Source organism: Lissotriton helveticus, chromosome 6, assembly GCF_964261635.1.
Source record: "Lissotriton helveticus chromosome 6, aLisHel1.1, whole genome shotgun sequence".
NCBI lineage: Eukaryota > Metazoa > Chordata > Amphibia > Caudata > Salamandridae > Lissotriton > Lissotriton helveticus.
Window position 1 is genome coordinate 1,681,574,555 of NC_136067.1, and position 18,396 is coordinate 1,681,592,950.

The 18,396-nt window shown below is 40.3% G+C and overlaps 1 protein-coding gene across 1 annotated transcript in view; it reads left to right on the plus strand.

Annotated features, from left to right (window-relative positions):
* The window catches only part of ANKEF1 (ankyrin repeat and EF-hand domain containing 1), a 301,953-nt gene that overhangs the window by 202,459 nt on the left and 81,098 nt on the right, over positions 1-18,396 (plus strand). The gene's annotated exons all lie outside the window — the stretch shown is intronic.

Consider the following 18,396-nt stretch of genomic DNA (forward strand, 5'->3'; position numbering starts at 1 on the left):
GAGAGTCATCCAGGCTAATGTGACTGAATTTGGGTTGATGAGGGTTAGGGACTGTTTTAATCTCAACTTCCGCTGTTCCCAGAAGAGGGAAGTCTTTAATAGGCATGTCTACTTTTTGAGTGAAGTAATTGGCTATATCATCACACAAGGTTTGGGACGGAGGAATTTCTAGAGTTGCAATTTTGGGCTTCGTGAAGCTGTTGACGATTTAAAAAATTTCTTTTTGTTTATTGTTGGCTGCTTCAATTTGAGAGGTGAAGTAGTTGGTTTTGGCGGCTTTAATGGAGGAGTGGTATGATTTCCTAGCTGTTTTATATTTAACTTTAGAGTCGATATCATATTTTCGTCTCCATTTACGTTCTAACAGTTTGATCTCCGCCAATTGTTCTTTTAGAGTGTCTAGGAACCAAGGAGCTGAAATTTTCTTTTTCACTAAGGGGTTCTGGGTTTTTTCTGGATATCTGATTTTATTTCCGATCTCTGTCCTCCATCCTTCAAATTTTTGGTAGTCTATAGAGGTGTTACCTGATAGAGAGGGTTTACTATCATTGGCCTAGCTGATGAGATCAGGATGTTTCATGATTTTATCCCAGTTGGGTGAAGTATTTCTTTTATTTACTACTTTTTTGGACGTGCTTTGACTTTGACTACCTATGAGTTCTATATTGAATTCAATGAAATGATGGTCCGTCCAGATCTGAGGTAGTGGGTCTTTTACCGTCATTTGGTCTAAATTAGAGCTGATACAGTCAAGGGAGTGTCCAGCTTTATGAGTCGCTCCAAAAGTCTTAAGTGTAAGTCCTAGGATCTGTAGGGTTTCTTTGAAGCCAGTGGCGTGATTATCAGTGGGATTGTCTAGATGTAGGTTCAGGTCGCCAATAATAGTAAAGTTGGCGCATCTAAGGATCATATCACTTAACACTTCCCCTACACTGTTAAGGAACTGTGTGGGATTACGGGGAGGGCGGTAGAGGAATGCTCCCGAAAAGGTGAAAGTGTCAAGCACTTGAATGCTGAAATACAAACTTTCAGCTTCTTCAATGTCCGGAAGCTCTTTAATAGAACATTTAAGGGTGTCTCTATAAATAATAGCCAGGCCTCCACCGCGCTGTTCTACGCGGTCTTGTCTGCAGATCGCGTATCTAGGGGGTACCGCATGAACAAAGTCTGGGTTGGACCATTCACGGAGCCAGATTTCTGTTATGAATAAGCAATCCAGATCATATTCACCGATCAAATCAAATATGTGAGTAGGGAATCTTAGGCAGTGTCTGTGTTAGGCCTCTTACTTTAGAAATAGGCTCTAAGCTGTGCAATCAAGATCCAGGGTATGCCTTTGAAATGAGAGAGGAATGTTATGTGTTGCTTATATATATGTGGTCTGTTTTTTTCCAGTAGAGACAATGAAATAGTATGAGCAGACACACACATATTGCATGCAGAGACAGACAAGGTAGATTATATGTAACATCCTGGTCATGTGCCTAAGATCACACTGTGCGTCAAGCTTGATTTTAAATGTATCTGGGTGAATAATATGCTTAGTTGATGTCTTTAAAAATATGGAAGTACATGTTTTTTTAAAGTCAGTTGGGCTTTAGTATATGTTCTAGTAGGGAATCTTAGGCAGCGTCTGTGTTAGGCCTCTTACTTTATAAATAGGCTCTAAGCTGTGCAATCACGATCCAGGGTGTGCCTTTGAAATGAGAGAGAAATGTTATGTGTTGCTTATATATATGTGGTCTGTTTTTTGCCAGGAGAGAGAGTGAAATAGTATGAGCGGGCACACACATATTGCATGCAGAGACAGACATGGTAGATTACATGTAACATCCTGGTCATGTGCCTAAGATCATACTGTCAGTCAAGCTTGATTTTAAATAGATCAGGGTGAATAATATGCTTAGGTGATGTCTTTAAAAATATGGAAGTACATGTTTTTTTAAAGTTAGTTGGGCTTCAGTATATGTTCTAGTAAGGAATCTTAGGCAGCGTCTGTGTTAGGCCTCTTAATTTAGAAATAGACTCTAAGCTGTGCAATCAAGATCCAGGGTGTGCCTTTGAAATGAGAGAGGAATGTTATGTGTTGCTTATATATATGTGGTCTGTTTTTTGCCAGAAGAGACAGTGAAATAGTATGAACAGACACCCACATATTGCATGCAGAGACAGACATGGTAGATTACATGTAACATCCTGGTTATGTGCCTAAGATCACACTGTGAGTCAAGCTTGATTTTAAATGGATCTGGGTGAATAATATGCTTAGTTGATGTCTTTAAAAATATGGAAGTACATGTTTTTTTAAAAGTCAGTTGGGCTTTAGTATATGTTCTAGTAGGGAATCTTAGGCAGTGTCTGTGTTAGGCCTCTTACTTTAGAAATAGGCTCTAAGCTGTGCAATCAAGATCCAGGGTGTGCCTTTGAAATGAGAGAGGAATGTTATGTGTTGCTTATATATATGTGGTCTGTTTTCTGCTAGTAGAGACAGTGAAATAGTAGGAGCAGACACACACATATTGCATGCAGAGACAGACATGGTAGATTACATGTAACATCCTGGTCATGTGCCTAAGATCACACTGTGAGTCAAGCTTGATTTTAAATGTATCTGGGTGAATAATATGCTTAGTTGATGTCTTTAAAAATATGGAAATACATGTTTTTTTAAAGTCAGTTGGGCTTTAGTATATGTTCTAGTAGGGAGTCTTAGGAAGTGTCTGTGTTAGGCCTCTTACTTTAGAAATAGGCTCTAAGCTGTGCAATCAAGATCCAGGGTGTGCCTTTGAAATGAGAGAGGAATGTTATGTGTTGCTTATATATATGTGGTCTGTTTTTTGCCAGTAGAGACAGGTAAATAGTATGAGCAGACACACACATATTGTATGCAGAGACAGCCATGGTAGATTACATGTAACATCCTGGTTATGTGCCTAAGCTCACACTGTGAGTCAAGCTTGATTTTAAATGGATCTGGGTGAATAATATGCTTAGTTGATGTCTTTAAAAATATGGAAGTACAAGTATTTTTAAAGTCAGTTGTGCTTTAGTATATGTTCTAGTGGGGAATCTTAGTCAGTGTTTGTGTTAGGCCTCTCACTTTAGAAATAGGCTCTAAGCTGTGCAATGAAGATCCAGGGTGTGCCTTTGAAATGAACAAGGAATGATATGTGTTGCTTATATATATGTGGTCTGTTTTTTGCCAGTAGAGACAGGGAAATAGTATGAGCAGACACACACATATTGCATGCAGAGACAGACATGGTAGATTACATGTAACATCCTGGTTATGTGCCTAAGATCACACTGTGAGTCAAGCTTGATTTTAAGTGGATCTGGGTGAATAATATGCTTAGTTGATGTCTTTAAAATATGGAAGTACATGTTTTTTAAAAGTCAGTTGGGCTTTAGTATATGTTCTAGTAGGGAATCTTAGGCAGCGTCTGTGTTAGGCCTCTTACTTTAGAAATAGGCTCTAAGCTGTGCAATCAAGATCCAGGGTGTGCCTTTGAAATGAACGAGGAATGATATGTGTTGCTTATATATATGTGGTCTGTTTTTTTGCCAGTAGAGACAGTGAAATAGTATGAGCAGACACACACATATTGCATGCAGAGACAGACATGGTAGATTACATGTAACATCCTGGTCATGTGCCTAAGATCACACTGTGAGTCAAGCTTGATTTTAAATGGATCTGGGTGAATAATTTGCTTAGTTGATGTGTTTAAAGTATGGAAATACATGTATTTTTAAAGTGAGTTGGGCTTTAGTATATGTTCTAGTAGGGAATCTTAGGCAGTGTGTGTGTTAGGCTTCTTACTTCAGAAATAGGCTCTAAGCTGTGCAATCAAGATCCAGGGTGTTTTTTACCAGTAGAGACAGTAAAATAGTTTGAGCAGACACACACATATTGCATGCAGAGACAGACATGGTAGATTACATGTAACATCCTGGTCATGTGCCTAATATCACACTGTGAGTCAAGCTTGATTTTAAATGGATCTGGGTGAATAATATGCTTAGTTGATGTCTTTAAAAATATGGAAGTACATGGTTTTTTTTAAAGTTAGTTGTCTACTGTCAAAAAACAGACCACATATATATAAGCAAGTTATAACATTCCTTTTTCATTTGAAAGGCACACCCTGGATCTTGATTGCACAGCTTAGAGCCTATTTAAAGTAAAAAATAAGTTATATGGATTAGTAATGAATAGAATACGTACAGTAGATAAGGTAATCAATGTGTTCAAATCAAAATGTAAGTGGAAAAGAATAATTAATCGGACTAATTTTTGTGATTTTTTTCTGGAGAATGGAAGCATAGTTCAAGTTGTGAGCCATTTTTTAATGAAGAAAGTTACTTTCAGGATATTGATTTGGTGCATGCAGTTGACACCAGTGGTCGAGCATATGAGGTGAAGGACGGTTGTCCGGTTGAAAAAGAAAAGATTGTGCTTAGAAATACAGAAGAGGTGTTAGCTGGTGAAGTTTTAGGGAGATGTCCTAAGGCTCCAGTGTATACTTGGAATTGTAGTAGTATTTGTAGTGTGCGACAGGATTCAATTGATTTGTTTCGCAGTTTCTTACGGACATATACTAAGAAAGTCTAAAACAAAAAATGAAAATTTTGCAAGATTTAGATCCTTGTAGAGTGAGAGAAAAAACAGGTTTGCAAGGGCATTCACTGGCTTGTCTTTCAAGAAAAGTATGTCAGAGCGTTTTTCACCATTTTAGGATGTTAGCAGTGCATCATAATAAAGTGAGGAAATTAGTGAGAAGGTTGTATTATGCAAAAAGTCCAGCACTTAAACTAAAACAGTGAAACAGTGCTCTTTTGCATGGGACTGAATTAGATGTGAAAAACATTTATGAAGAAATTGAGTTTTGTTACTTTGGTGAAAAAGAGGACAGTGCAGACATTGATACAGTAATAGAAGATAATGTAGAAGAGAATGTAGAGATTTCAAGTACAGAAAAATTTGAACATGAAATTACAAAGTTTAAGGTGAATTCAAGTGAAAGGCCTAATTTTACTTGCGTATGTTGTCGACGAACTCATTATAAGCATCAGACTAGATTAGTTGATTTATATGTAAAAAGCGAAAAGGTTAATAATAATGAGTGGAAGGATTTTGCAACTTATTTGTTGGTAGACAATTGTTTTGATTTGGGTTCTGATCAACGTATTTGTAAATATTGTTATAATAAATTAAATGAAAACAGAATGCCTGCTCGAGCTGTTCATAATAATCTGGAGTTGGTAGACATTCCTTCTGAATTGATGGATTTAAATACCTATGAGTCTATTCTGATTCAATGTGTGCATCCTTTTCAGGCTATTGTTCGCATGGAGCCTAAGACAGGGAAATTGCCTCCTTCAGATTTACAGAGAGGATTAAAGGGAAGAGTTGTTTATTTGCCTCTAGATTTTAAGAAAAATATTGATACAATTGGTGTAGAAAAAGTAGAGGAGGAACCTCTGGTTATTCTAGTTAATGGTGTTCCGACAAAGAGTAAGAAAATCTGGCAAGAATTAGTGGATGTTAGGAAACTCAAAAAGGCAACGTTGTATCTGGTAAAAAATAATCAGTACTATAAAAATGTGTATGTGGGAGAAGAGGAAACAACTGTAGAAGAGGAGAGTGATTTCTCCGCTGGGCAAATAGAAAAAGTTGATGTCTCTAGAAGTGAAGAAATTTATGAACATTATAGTGTTCATCCATTGCATACCAAAGAAGTAATGGGGAATGCTATTGACTTGTTTCAAATGAAAGAAGCAAAAGGAAGTCCCATTAGTGTATGGGAAGAAAGTTTGGAAGCTCGTTGTTTTCCACAGTTATTTCCAACAGGTGAAGGTGTACGATATGACGACCGATCTTTTCAAATTCCTGCATCTGAATACTGGACTTCAAGATTATATGCAGAAGATCCAAGGTTTCGTCAATGCATTCCATATTTGTTCCATTTACTATTTGAGAGTGACTTGTCTGGACTTTCTTATGCAGTGCACCATATACTGAAAAGTGGAGCACATCTACAAAATGTTTCGGCAAAGGACTTTATGGATAAAGTGAAACTGCAAGACAGTGTTTTGGAATCTCAGCTAATTAATCTCATGGCATGTCAGCATGGTACTAACGAGCATTGGTACCGTCGTCATGGGGAATTGAAATGTATGCTAAGAAACTTAGGAACTCCTACATGGTTCCTCACTCTTAGCTGTGCTGAGTATGCTTGGGAAGACTTACTTGAATTTCTACGTGAGGCAAATAAAAACATTGAAAATATTGAATACAAGACACCTGGAGAACTGTGCTCTTTGGATCCAGTTAATGTATGCAGGTATTTCAATCATAGGTTTGAAGCTATGATGTCTTTTATTACAAACAAAAAAAATCCTCCGCTTGGAGAGGTGTTGGATTTCTTTTGGAGAAAGAAGTATCAAGCAAGAGGTGCTTCTCACATACATATGCTGCTATGGATTAAAGATGCACCAACATTTGGAACAGATTCAGATGAGAAAGTGCTGAGTTTCATTGAGCAGTATTCTACATGTGCTGTTCCGAAAAGTACAGAAGAAAACAATTTGAGACATCAAGTTTTACGCTTTCAAACCCATCGTTGTGGAAAATACTGTCGTCGTAAATACAAATCCAAGGACAAGTTCTATACGAAATGTCGTTTTGCATTTCTACGTCCAGTAACATCGAAAGGAAGAGTGAACAATTTTATGTCTTCTCTGCGACATACTGTGACAAGAAAATCACCTAAAAATACATACAACCTAAGAAGAAATGAGGAGTCCAAATACATAAATGACTGCAACCCAGTCATTTTGTCCATGTGGAATGCTAACATGGATATTCAATATGTGGCTGACAACTCTATTGCTGTAGTTCGATATGTGACGTCTTACATCACAAAATCTGAAAAGACGGAACTGAAGGAAATGTGGCAGGAAATTTCACATGAAAAGAGTCTAAGCAAGAAATTATACAGTTACAGTCTGAAGATGTTGTCGCATCGAGAAATTGGAGCATATGATTGGTTATCATCAGCAAGTCTATATGCCAAATCTAGAACCATCTTTTGGGTGAGTCTAGGTCTTGCTGCAACACGAAACCGAGTTTTGAAATCTGTACAAGAAATAGAGTATTTGGCGGAGAAAGAACCAGACAGTACAGATATTTTGAAGACAAACATGTTGGATACATACTATCCAAAAAGAAGTACTCATCTTGAGAACGTTTGTCTCTATGAAGTTCTGCAAACCTATACTTTTAAAAGGAACGTCACAGAAGACATCAATAAAGGTGTATATGCTGTAATTGGATATGAAGGCTGTCTAGTGACACAAAGAAAAGGCCATTTGATAACTCATCGAAAATTGAGTTGTGAATCTCCAGACAAAAGGGAATTTTATTACTTAGCTCTTTTGCAACTCTTTAAGCCTTGGCGTACAGAAGAGGAACTACTTGGAGATTTTCTTACTTATGAAGATAGGTTCAATGCAACCAAGGATACCATAGAATGTCTTATTTTTTCAAATTATCTGCAAATGTTGAACGAGGAAATACAGCAAGAAGCTACAATTGCAGCAGAGATTGCTAGAGACAGTTCTCAAGATAGTCAGAGTTCTGCTTCATTGAGTCAGGATCCACTAGGAGGACCAATTATACAAAATCAAGCTGCCACTGCCATGGATTAAGTTGAAAGAGCCATGGAACAAGCTCAGGAGGATGGAGTTAACTTAGAAGATTTGGAAAAAGAACTAAACGTTGAGCAGAGAGAAATATATGATGAAGTCACAGAACACATTGAGCATGGTTTATCTCATGAGAAAAAAGAGTGCTCATGTACATCATTTATACCTGTCCGACTGTACATGAGTGGAGAAGCAGGAACTGAAAAAAATTTCCTGAATAAAGCAATTGCAACATATCTGCAGAAAAGAACGGAGTCATCGCTCTCTTGTGTTGTTACTTCTCCAACTGCTCAAGCTATCTGGAGAAGCTTGTTGTGAAGTTTCAAGAGTCCTAAAGAAAATGAAACTTCTTATCATTGATGAAGTAAGCATGGTATCAAATGTAATGCTTGCTTTTGTGCATTTAAGAATGCAAGAAATTCTTGAAACGGACTATGATGTGTTATTTGGAGGCAAACACATCATTGTTTTTGGAGATCTACTGCAACTAACTCCAGTGAAAGGACAGCCAGTGTTTAAAATTCTTACGCATGAAGATACCAGGAAGTGGTTAGGAAGCATTGGAAATGTTAACATATGGTTAAATTTCAAATATACAGAACTGCTTCAAAATATGCGACAGGCAAAGGATGAAGATTATACAAATATTCTACAAGATGTAAGAATTGGAAAACTAACTGAGCATGGCAAAGAAGCTTTACATGGACGATCAATTTCAAATTTGTTTCCAAATGAAAATATTCTCCCACAGAATATTTTTATGAAAATTCCTGAAAACAAATCTGTCATATGCTTGATGCCAACTCTGCAAGAATGTTCAATCTTCAACAACAAAATGTTAAAGTTGGAAAATCAAGAGATTGTGAAACTGGAAGCTATTGATAAAATCGAACATGAAGGAGCAACTATTATTTTGTCAGAAAAGTTGAAATCAAAATTGGATTCTGTAGAGAAGACAATATCTAAAACTGCTGGTATGGAAAAGACTCTGTATGCATCTTTAAATTGTCGTATAATTTTACGACGTAATTTACATGTGGAAAGAGGTTTAGTAAATGGAGCAATGGGTCATGTTGTGGATTTTGTGGATTACCGAAATAGAGATGGAATTGAATTTATAAAAATTTAATTTGATTGTATTGAAGAAGTACAACAAATCTGTTGTTGTTCTGCCTGATTTTTGCTTGTGAAAGAGTTATATGTCAGCAGAAAACAGTTTCCTTTTTCTTTGGCATATGCAGTGACTATTCATAAATCTCAAGGTTTAAGTGTAGATAGTGCTTTGGTGAATATTGGAAGTTCTGTGTTCAAGGAGGGTATGGCATATGTTGCTTTATCTCGAGTTAGAACTTTATCTGGATTGTACTTGATTAATTTTGATGACACAAAGATTAGTGCAGATCTAAATTGTGTAAAAGAATATAATAGGTTAAGAAGAGAGTATGCTCCAAATTTACCTCAATATCCTCTATTTGAAAAGCGTGTAGTGGGCCGAAAAAGAAGAAATGAGAAAAATTGTAGTGAAGTTGTAGCAAAAAGAAAAAAAGTAGATGAACCAGTAATTGTAAGCAGAAAGGAAAAGGATTCAGTTAAAGATGTTGTTGGATTTCAGTTTGAAAACAGTTCTGGTGTCAACTGCTATGCTAATGTAGTGGTTAATGTTGTTTTTTTTCTCCATACTGTACAAGAGCAGATTGCTGAAAATCAAGATCAAAGATTTTGTTGTTTGTTGAATTCTGTGTTTAAGAAATGTAGCAGTGACTGAACAAAAATACAAAGTGTTTCTGAAATTCAAAATGTTTTAGACATATGTTCTGATCTAAATCAATTTTCACAGAATATTCAGCAAGATTGTCAGGAATTTCTAATGTATATGCTTGTTGTATTGCATAATGAAGGTGTAGATGTAGAAAATCTTTTTGGGCTTTCTTATAAATGGCAACATGACTGCAACAATTGCTCCTTTTCAAGTAGTACTACAATAGACACTGAAAGATTTATATATTTGACTTTACCAGACTGCAAATCAGTGTCTTTTAATAATCTAGTTAGGGAAGCAAATCAAAACATGGTCTGTAGTCGATGTAAATCTGCAATGCTATCAACATTATTTATACAAAGTTATGGACAGTTTGTAATTTTAGACCTGATGGAACTAAATTGACAACTTTAATAATAAATGTTGTGGCTTTTCAATTGTCAATTTCAGGAAGAACCTTTGCAACTGCAGGAATTATTTACCATGATGGTCCTTCTACAACATCAGGACATTACACAGGTTATTTAAAATGTCAAAAAGGCTGGCGTAACTGTGATGATACTCAATTGACTTTCAAACAACGTTTGCCTTCTGACTTACAGAATTCTTACCTATTGTTCTTACAACCGAAATTTTAGGGAAGGTAATTGGCCTATGAAGATTGGAGCAGTTAATAAAATTTAGTTTGATGTTCAAAATTACTTTCCGAGTGAGAGTGCTGAAGATAATAAAAAACATGTAGTTGTCATAGAGGTAGTATAAGTGTATCACGTAGTGTGTGATGTGAGTATTGTAGGAAATATTAATGAAAAGTAAGCGAGGAGTTGGAAAAAAACTATTGTTTCATAATGTAAAAGATATTGGAGCTTTTCTTTCAGAAACTCGCGTAAATGGGAGATTAAGAACACTCTTGAGTAATTTCCAAAGAAAAGGACTTTCCATATACTATTTGGCCTCGTGGAAAAGTATGTGGATCAAAAGTGACTAAAGATAAGTTTTTTCTAAATTTTACATCATTTATTGAAACGTTGTATGGGTTTTTTAAACTCAATCATTTTGATTGTGGGTTTTTTTGCCCGCTGTCATATGATGAGTAGTATTGAAGTCACTGTTTTAAGTGAAATTCAATATATTCTGAGAACAGCAAAAATAAACCATATAACATGTTGTACAAATTATTTTGTATTTTGTATTCTCAAATATATATTATGCTCCCCTTGTCTTATGCTCACTCACCTTTTTCCATTCTTTATCACTCCTCTTAACTCACCCTCACTAGCCTTCTCTCACTCTCCCTGATCTCCCTTTTTCTTATTCCACTTTCCTCACTTATCCCCATTCTCCATTTCTTCACTGCCCTTTCCCTCTCTCCCATCCACCACTTTCCAGCTCTCAGTCACTCTACTTCACTCCCCCTCCCCTTCTTTTCTTTCTTTGCTTCCTGAACAATTCCTGTTCTCTCACTAACCTTACTCCACTTCACTCACTCCTTCTTTCACTCCCTCTGTCCTCTCACATCCTCATTCCCCTTACCTTACTCCCTCTCTCTTAGCCTCACTCTCTCAGTCACCTCACTCTCTCACTCTTCTTCCATGACGGTCACACCCTATAACTCACCCACACTCCCTCACTTTCCTTTCTTTGTTCCCTTACTCAGTTCTTTCCACTCACTCTTTCCTTCACTACCTCTATGTCCTCACTCCCTCAGTCCCCTTGTCTTATAATCACTCGTCTTTATCCACTCTCTATCACTCGTCTTTCCTCAACCTCACTACCCTTGTTTCAGTCTACATCACCCCCGTTCCCTTACTCCACTTCCCTCAGTTATTTTCATTCCTCATGTTTACTGCCCTTTCCCTAACTCCCCTCCCACACTCAACTTCTTTCAGTCTCCCTTCTTCACTTCACTTCCCTTCCCCTCTCTTTCTTTCATTTGCTCCCTCACTCATTCTTCTTCCTTTACTCACCTTACTCAAATTCTCTCACTCCTTAAGTCACTCTCTCTGTCCTCTCACTTCCTCAGTCCCCTTCCCTCAGTCCCTCTCTTTTAGCCTTACTTTCTCCGTCCCTTGAGTCTCTCACTTCTCTTTTGTCTCACTCACTCCCTATAACTCACTCACACTCTCGCACTTACCTTTCTTTGCTCTCTCACTCAGTCTCTTTCTGTCTCTCTTTCTTTCACTACCTCTATGTCCTCACTCCTTCACTCCCCTTGTCTCATTCTCACTCGCCTTTATCCTCCTTCCATCTTCCCTCTTTCCTCAACCTCACTGCTCTTCACTCACCCTCCCTCACCCTTGTTCCCTTACTCCGGTTCCTTCAGTTATCCTCATTCATCATCCTTAACTCCCCTTCCTCTTTCTCTCCTCAAGCACTCATCTTTTCCAAGTCCCTTTGGTTCACTTCTCTTCCCCTTCTTTCCTTCCTTTGCTCCCTCAGTCATTCCCCTTACCTCACTCACCTAACTCCCCTTTATTCACTCTGTTTCCCACTCCCTCTATTCTCTCATATTCTCACTTGTCTTCCCTCACTCCCTCTCTGTTACCTTCATTTCCATTGTCCCCTCACTGTCTTACGACCCTACATTCACCCTCACTCACATTCCATCCCTCAATGTCATGAATCCACCATCAATCACTCCTGCTTCCCTTTCATTCATTCCCCTTTCTTTACTCTCCTTTCTTTCTTTAGTTTTCCTAATGCACATTCCTTTACAATCTTACTCACTTTCACTTCATTTCTCTCTCTTTCTCTTGTTCTCTGTCACTGAATGTATCCATGACATTTTCCTCTTAGTAATTTGCTTTCCCTCTATTTCTTTTTCACTCTCCCTAACTTGCACCATTCCTTTGTTTTCCTTTCTGAGTCCTTCACTCCTACTTTATATCTTACTACCCTTTTATGACTTTTAATCTCCTGCTTTCTCTCTTGTATTGTAAAATATATATTATAAATATTATAACTTACTATTTTTCTCTTCCGCAGATATTAAAGTTACTGAAAATATGAAAGTAAGTTTACATTACTTATAAGGTAAGTTTTTCATACAAAATGTAGTGTTTTAACACTCTTTTCCTTAACCTCACTACTGTTCTCTCACCCACCCACACCTCCGTTCTCTTACTGCGCATCCCTCACTTATTCTCAATCCCCATGTTTACTCCCCTTTTCCTCACTCCGCTCCCACACTCACCTTCTTTCAGACATTCTCCTTAATTTCTCTTCCTTTCTCTTCCTTTCCTTCGCTCCTTCACTCTTTTCCCTTCCCTTATTCTCCTTACTCCACTTCACTAACTCCTTCTCTTACTCCCTCTGTCCTCTTACTTCTACACTCCCCTTCCTTCATTCTCTCTCTGTTAGCGTCATTCTCTCCGTCCTCTTAGTTTCTCACTCCTCTTCTGTGACGCTCACTCCCTATAACTCAGCCACACTCCCACACTCACTTTCTTTCAGTTCTCCTGTTTCACTTCCCTTCCTGTCTCTTCCCTTCCTTCGCTCCTTCACTCTTTTCCCTTCCCTTACTCTCCTTACTCCACTTCACTAACTCCTTCTCTTACTCCCTTTGTCCTCTTACTTCTACACTCCCCGTCCCTCATTCTCTCTCTGTTAGCCTCATTCTCTCCGTCCTCTTAGTCTCTCACTCCTCTTCTGTCACGCTCACTCCCTATAACTCAGACACACTCCCTCACTCACTTTCTTTCAGATCTCCTGTTTTACTTCCCTTCCTCTCTCTTCCCTTCCTTCGCTCCTTCACTCTTTTCCCTTCCCTTACTCTCCTTACTCCACTTCACTAACTCCTTCTCTTACTCCCTCTGTCCTCTTACTTCTACACTTCCCTTCCCTCATTCTCTCGTTGTTAGCCTCATTCTCTCCGTCCTCTTAGTCTCTCACTCCTCTTCTGTCACGCTCACTCCCTATAACTCAGACACACTCCCACACTCACTTTCTTTCAGCTCTCCTGTTTTACTTCCCTTCCTGTCTCTTTCCTTCCTTCGCTGCTTCACTCTTTTCCGTTCTGTTACTCTCCTTATTCCACTTCACTAACTCCTTCTCTTACTCCCTTTGTCCTCTTACTTCTACACTTCCCTTCCCTCATTCTCTCGTTGTTAGCCTCATTCTCTCCGTCCTCTTACTCTCTCACTCCTCTTCTGTCACGCTCACTGCCTATAACTCAGCCACACTCCCTCACTTATCTTTCTTTGCTCCCTCACTCAGTCCTTTACTGTCACTGTTTCCTTCAGTACCTCTATCCCCTCACTTCCTCACTCCCTTTGTCTTACTCTCACTCATTTTTATGCACCCTCTTTCATCCCTCTTTACTCATGCTCTCTGCCGTTCTTTCACTCCCATTCTTTTAGTCTGGTTCACTCACTACCCCTCATTCCCTATCTTTTTCTCCCTTTCCCTTTACTTTCATCCCCCACTCACCTTCTCTCAGTACCTATGCTTCAGTCGTCTCCCCCTCTATTCCCTTCATTCACTTACTCACTCCTTCCCCTTACCTCACTTACCTTACTCCACTTCACTCACTCTTTCTCTCACTACCTCTGTCCTGTCACATCCTCATTCTCCTTCCCTCAATCCCTCTCTCTTAGCTTCACTACCTCCATCCCCTCACTCTCTCACTCCTCTTCCGTCACGCTTACTCCCTATAACTCACCCACACTTCCTCACTTACCTTTCTTTGTTCTCTGACTTAGTCCCTTTCTGTCTCTCTTTCTTTCACTACCTCTATGTCCTTACTCCTTCACTTCCCTTGTCTCATGCTCACTTGCCTTTCTCCTCCCTCTATCTTCCCTCTTTCCTCAACCTCACAGCTCTTCACTCACCCTCTCTCATCCTTGTTCCCTAACTCCGGTTTCCTCAGTTATTCTCATTCATCATCCTTAATTCCCCTTCCTCTTTCTCTCCTCAAGCACTCACCTTTTCCTAGTCTCTTTGCTTCACTTCTCTTCTCTTTCTTTCCTTCCTTTGCTCCCTCAGTCATTCCCCTTCATTCACTCACCTAACTCCCCTTTACTCACTCTTTTTCGCACTCCCTCTATTCTCTCATATTCTCACTTGTCTTCCCTCACTCCCTCTCTGTTACTGTCATTCCCATTGTCCCCTCACTGTCTTACGACTCTACATTCACCCTCACTCACATTCCATCCCTCAATGTCATGAATCCACCATCACTCACTCCTGCTTCCCTGTCACTCACTCTCCTTTCTTTACCTCCCTTTCTTTCTTTAGTTTTCCTAATGCACATTCCTTCAGTATCTTACTCACTTTCACTTTATTTCTCTCTCCTTCTCTTGTTCTCTGTCATTGAGTGTATCCATGTAATTATCCTCTCAGTAATTTGCTCTCCCTCTATTTCTTTTTCACTCTCTCTGACCTTGTCTCTGACCTTGTCTCTGACCCTCTGTCATGGTCTGATCATCTTGCAGTTCCATTCCTTCTAGAACACCATAGGGTGGAGGGAAGTGTAAAAGTGAACCATATAATGGAAACTGCCAGAAATTTCAGGAACATTAGTAGTGACTCCTTCGTGCCCTGGGCTGCTAGTCTATCTATCACTGACCTGGATACAGTACAGACTGCGGTTGGTCATTTTGAACAGGTCACTACGGAGGCCCTGAATGAATTGGCTCCAGTACAGACCCGCCGCCGAGCAAGAAAGAGACCATCCGCCCCTTGGTTCTCAGACTCCCTCAGACTCCTCAGGCAAGAAGTGAGGAGGAAGGAGAGGCTTTGGCACTCCAGCTGGGACTTTAAAAATAAGGAAGCCCACAAAGCTCTGGTCAGGAAATACAAAGCTGAGATTACTCAGGCCAAACAAGATCATTTTGTGGCCCTAACATCTTCGCTCTCCTCACCGAAGGAGCTCTTTAAAATTGTAGATTCTTTAGCTATTCTACAAACTCCTGATTCTGTTGTCCCATCGCAAGATCTATGTGATCGGATCGCCTCCTTTTTTCACACTAAAATCCAGGACATCCACACGGCTCTTGAGGAACAAAGAGCTTGTATTAGTGCACCTTTTGCTCGGGTTGAGATGACTACGATCTCCCCTAGCACCCCTCCATCGAGCATTTTGGACTGTTTTCCCCCGCTGGCTTTGCAAGACCTAGAGATCTTGCTTAATAAGACCAAATCTGGCTCCCCCTTGGACATCTGCCCACTGAAAATCATCAAACAGTGCAGGGTGACCCTTCTACCTCCTCTGCTAGAAATTATGAACCTAGCTATGAGAGACGGTATCTTCCCCCTGGAGTGGAAGAGCGCAGTTGTCAAACCTCTGTTAAAGAAGGCATCCCTTGACCCGAAGGTCCTAAAAAACTTCCGTCCAATCTCGCTGCTTCCAGCCCCTGCGAAGATGCTTGAGATACATCTTAACAAGCATCTTGCTGCCTTTGTTGAAGGGTCGGGCTGTCTGGATTTCTCCCAGCATGGATTCAGGAGGGAACATAGCACCGAGTCAGCCCTCACCACCGTGCTTGATAAGATCCGCACGACAGTGGATGGGGGCCAGACCACCCTCCTGGTCCTGCTGGACTTAACTGCGGCCTTTGATACCCTCTCTCCCTCAGTACTTACATCTCGGCTGAGGGAAGTGGGGGTGAGGGACGCAGCTCTGGACCTTCTGACTTCCTTCCTTGATGGCAGGGAACAAAGAGTCAAGCTGGGGAAGTTCCTATCTCCATCCCGACCTGTGCGATGTGGGGTCCCACAGGGGTCGGCTCTTAGTCCGACCCTATTTAACATTTATGTGACCCCTCTAGCCAGATTAATAAGATCTTTCGGGATGGAGGTAGTCTCTTACGCGGATGACACCCAAATCCTCGTCTCTCTCTCCCATTCAGATGTACACACCGCCTCCAAATTTAGATCTTGTATGGAGGCGGTCGGTCAGTGGATGATTATGAATTCACTTAAGCTTAATGGGGAGAAGACTGAGGTGATGGTGTTTGGAGGGAAAGAGAACATCTGGTCTGCCAGCTGGTGGCCTGACTCGTTAGGAGTGTGTCCTTCTCCCACAACATCGGCTAAGAATCTAGGGGTGATGATAGACCCGGCCCTGGATATGGGCAACCAGGTGAGTAGAACCATCTCCACCTGTTGGGGTCTAATTCACACCCTACGAAGGATTAGGAAATACCTCACCTTGCAGTCCAGAAAGCAAATAGCGATCGCACTCATTGGCTCACGCCTGGACTACTGCAATGCGCTGTATGCGGGGCTTAATAGGAGCCTCCTGCAGCGCTTGCAGGTAGTTCAGAACGCTACAGCCAGATTTGCTCTGGATGCTCCTAGAGGCTCTTCGGCCACATTGGCCAGGAAAGCGTTGCATTGGTTACCGGTGGAACATCGAGTTCGGTTTAAGGTTTTATGCATGACCTATAGAGCCATCGCAAAAGGAACTGATACGGGAGTCGGGTCCATCATCTCCCACTATATCCCTGGAAGGAACTTGCGTTCCTCCGGGAAACTGCTCCTCACAGTCCCCCGGATTCGAAGATCCAAGTGGGGTGGCAGGGCTTTCTCCACCCTGGCCCCCAAATGGTGGAATGATCTTCCGTTGGATCTTAGATCTTTATCTTCCCTTCAGAAATTTCGAAGGGCTTTAAAAACCCGCCTCTTCTTGCAAGCCTATGTGTAAGGATGTATATTTCAATTTTGATGTGTTTGTTAGGCGCCTTGATACCTGCGGGTTATTGTTCTGCGCATTATAAATTTTAATCAAAATCAAATCAAAATCTGACCTTCACCATTCCTTTGTTTTCCTTTCTGAGTCCTTTACTCCTACTTTATCTCTTACTACCCTTTTATGACTTTTAATCTCCTGCTTTCTCTCTTGTATTGTAAAATATATATTATAAATATTATAACTTACTTCTTTTTCTCTTCCACGGATATTTAATTTACTAAAAATATTTAAGTAAGTTTACATTACTTATAAGGTAAGTTTGACATACAAAATTTAGTTTTTTAACACTCTTTTACTTAACCTCACTATTCTTCTCTCACCACCCACACCCCCGTTCCCTTACTGCGCTTCCCTCACTTATTCTCAATCCCCATGTTTACTCCCCTTTTCCTCACTCCCCTCCCACACTCACCTTCTTTCAGACCTTCTCCTTTACTTTCCCTCGTGTCTCTTCCCTTCCTTCGCTCCTTCACTCTTTTCCCTTCCCTTACTCTCCTTACTCCACTTCACTAACTCCTTCTCTTACTCCCTCTGTCCTCTTACTTCTACACTCCCCTTCCATCATTTTCTCTCTGTTAGCCTCATTCTCTCCGTTCTCTTAGTCTCTCACTCCTCTTCTGTCACGCTCACTCCCTAAAACTCAGCCACACTCCCACACTCACTTTCTTTTAGCTCTCCTATTTTACTTCCCTTCCTGTCTCTTCCCTTCCTTCACTCCTTCACTCTTTTACCCTCTGTTACTCTCCTTACTCCACTTCAAAAACTCCTTCTCTCAATCCCTCTGTCCTCTTACTAACTCACTCCCCTTCCGTCACTCTCTCTCTGTTACCCGCATTCTCTCCGTCCTCTTAGTCTCTCACTCCTCTTCTGTTACACTCACTTCCTATAACTCAGCCACACTCCCTCACATATCTTTCTTTGCTCCCTCACTCAGTCCTCTTTTCTCACTCTTTCCTTCACTTCCTCTGTCTCCTCACTCTCTCACTCCCCTTGTCTCACGCTCACTTGCCTTTATCCACTTTCTATCACCCCTCTTTCCTCAACCTCACTGCTCTTCTCTTACCCTTCCTCATCCCCGTTCTCTTACTCCACTTTCTTCACTTATCCTCATTCCCCATGTTCACTCCCCTTCCCCTCATTCACCTCCCACACTCACCTTCTTTCAATCCCCCTACTTCACTTCCCTTCCCCTCTCGTTCCTTTCTTAGCTCCCTCACTCATTTTCCTTTCCTCT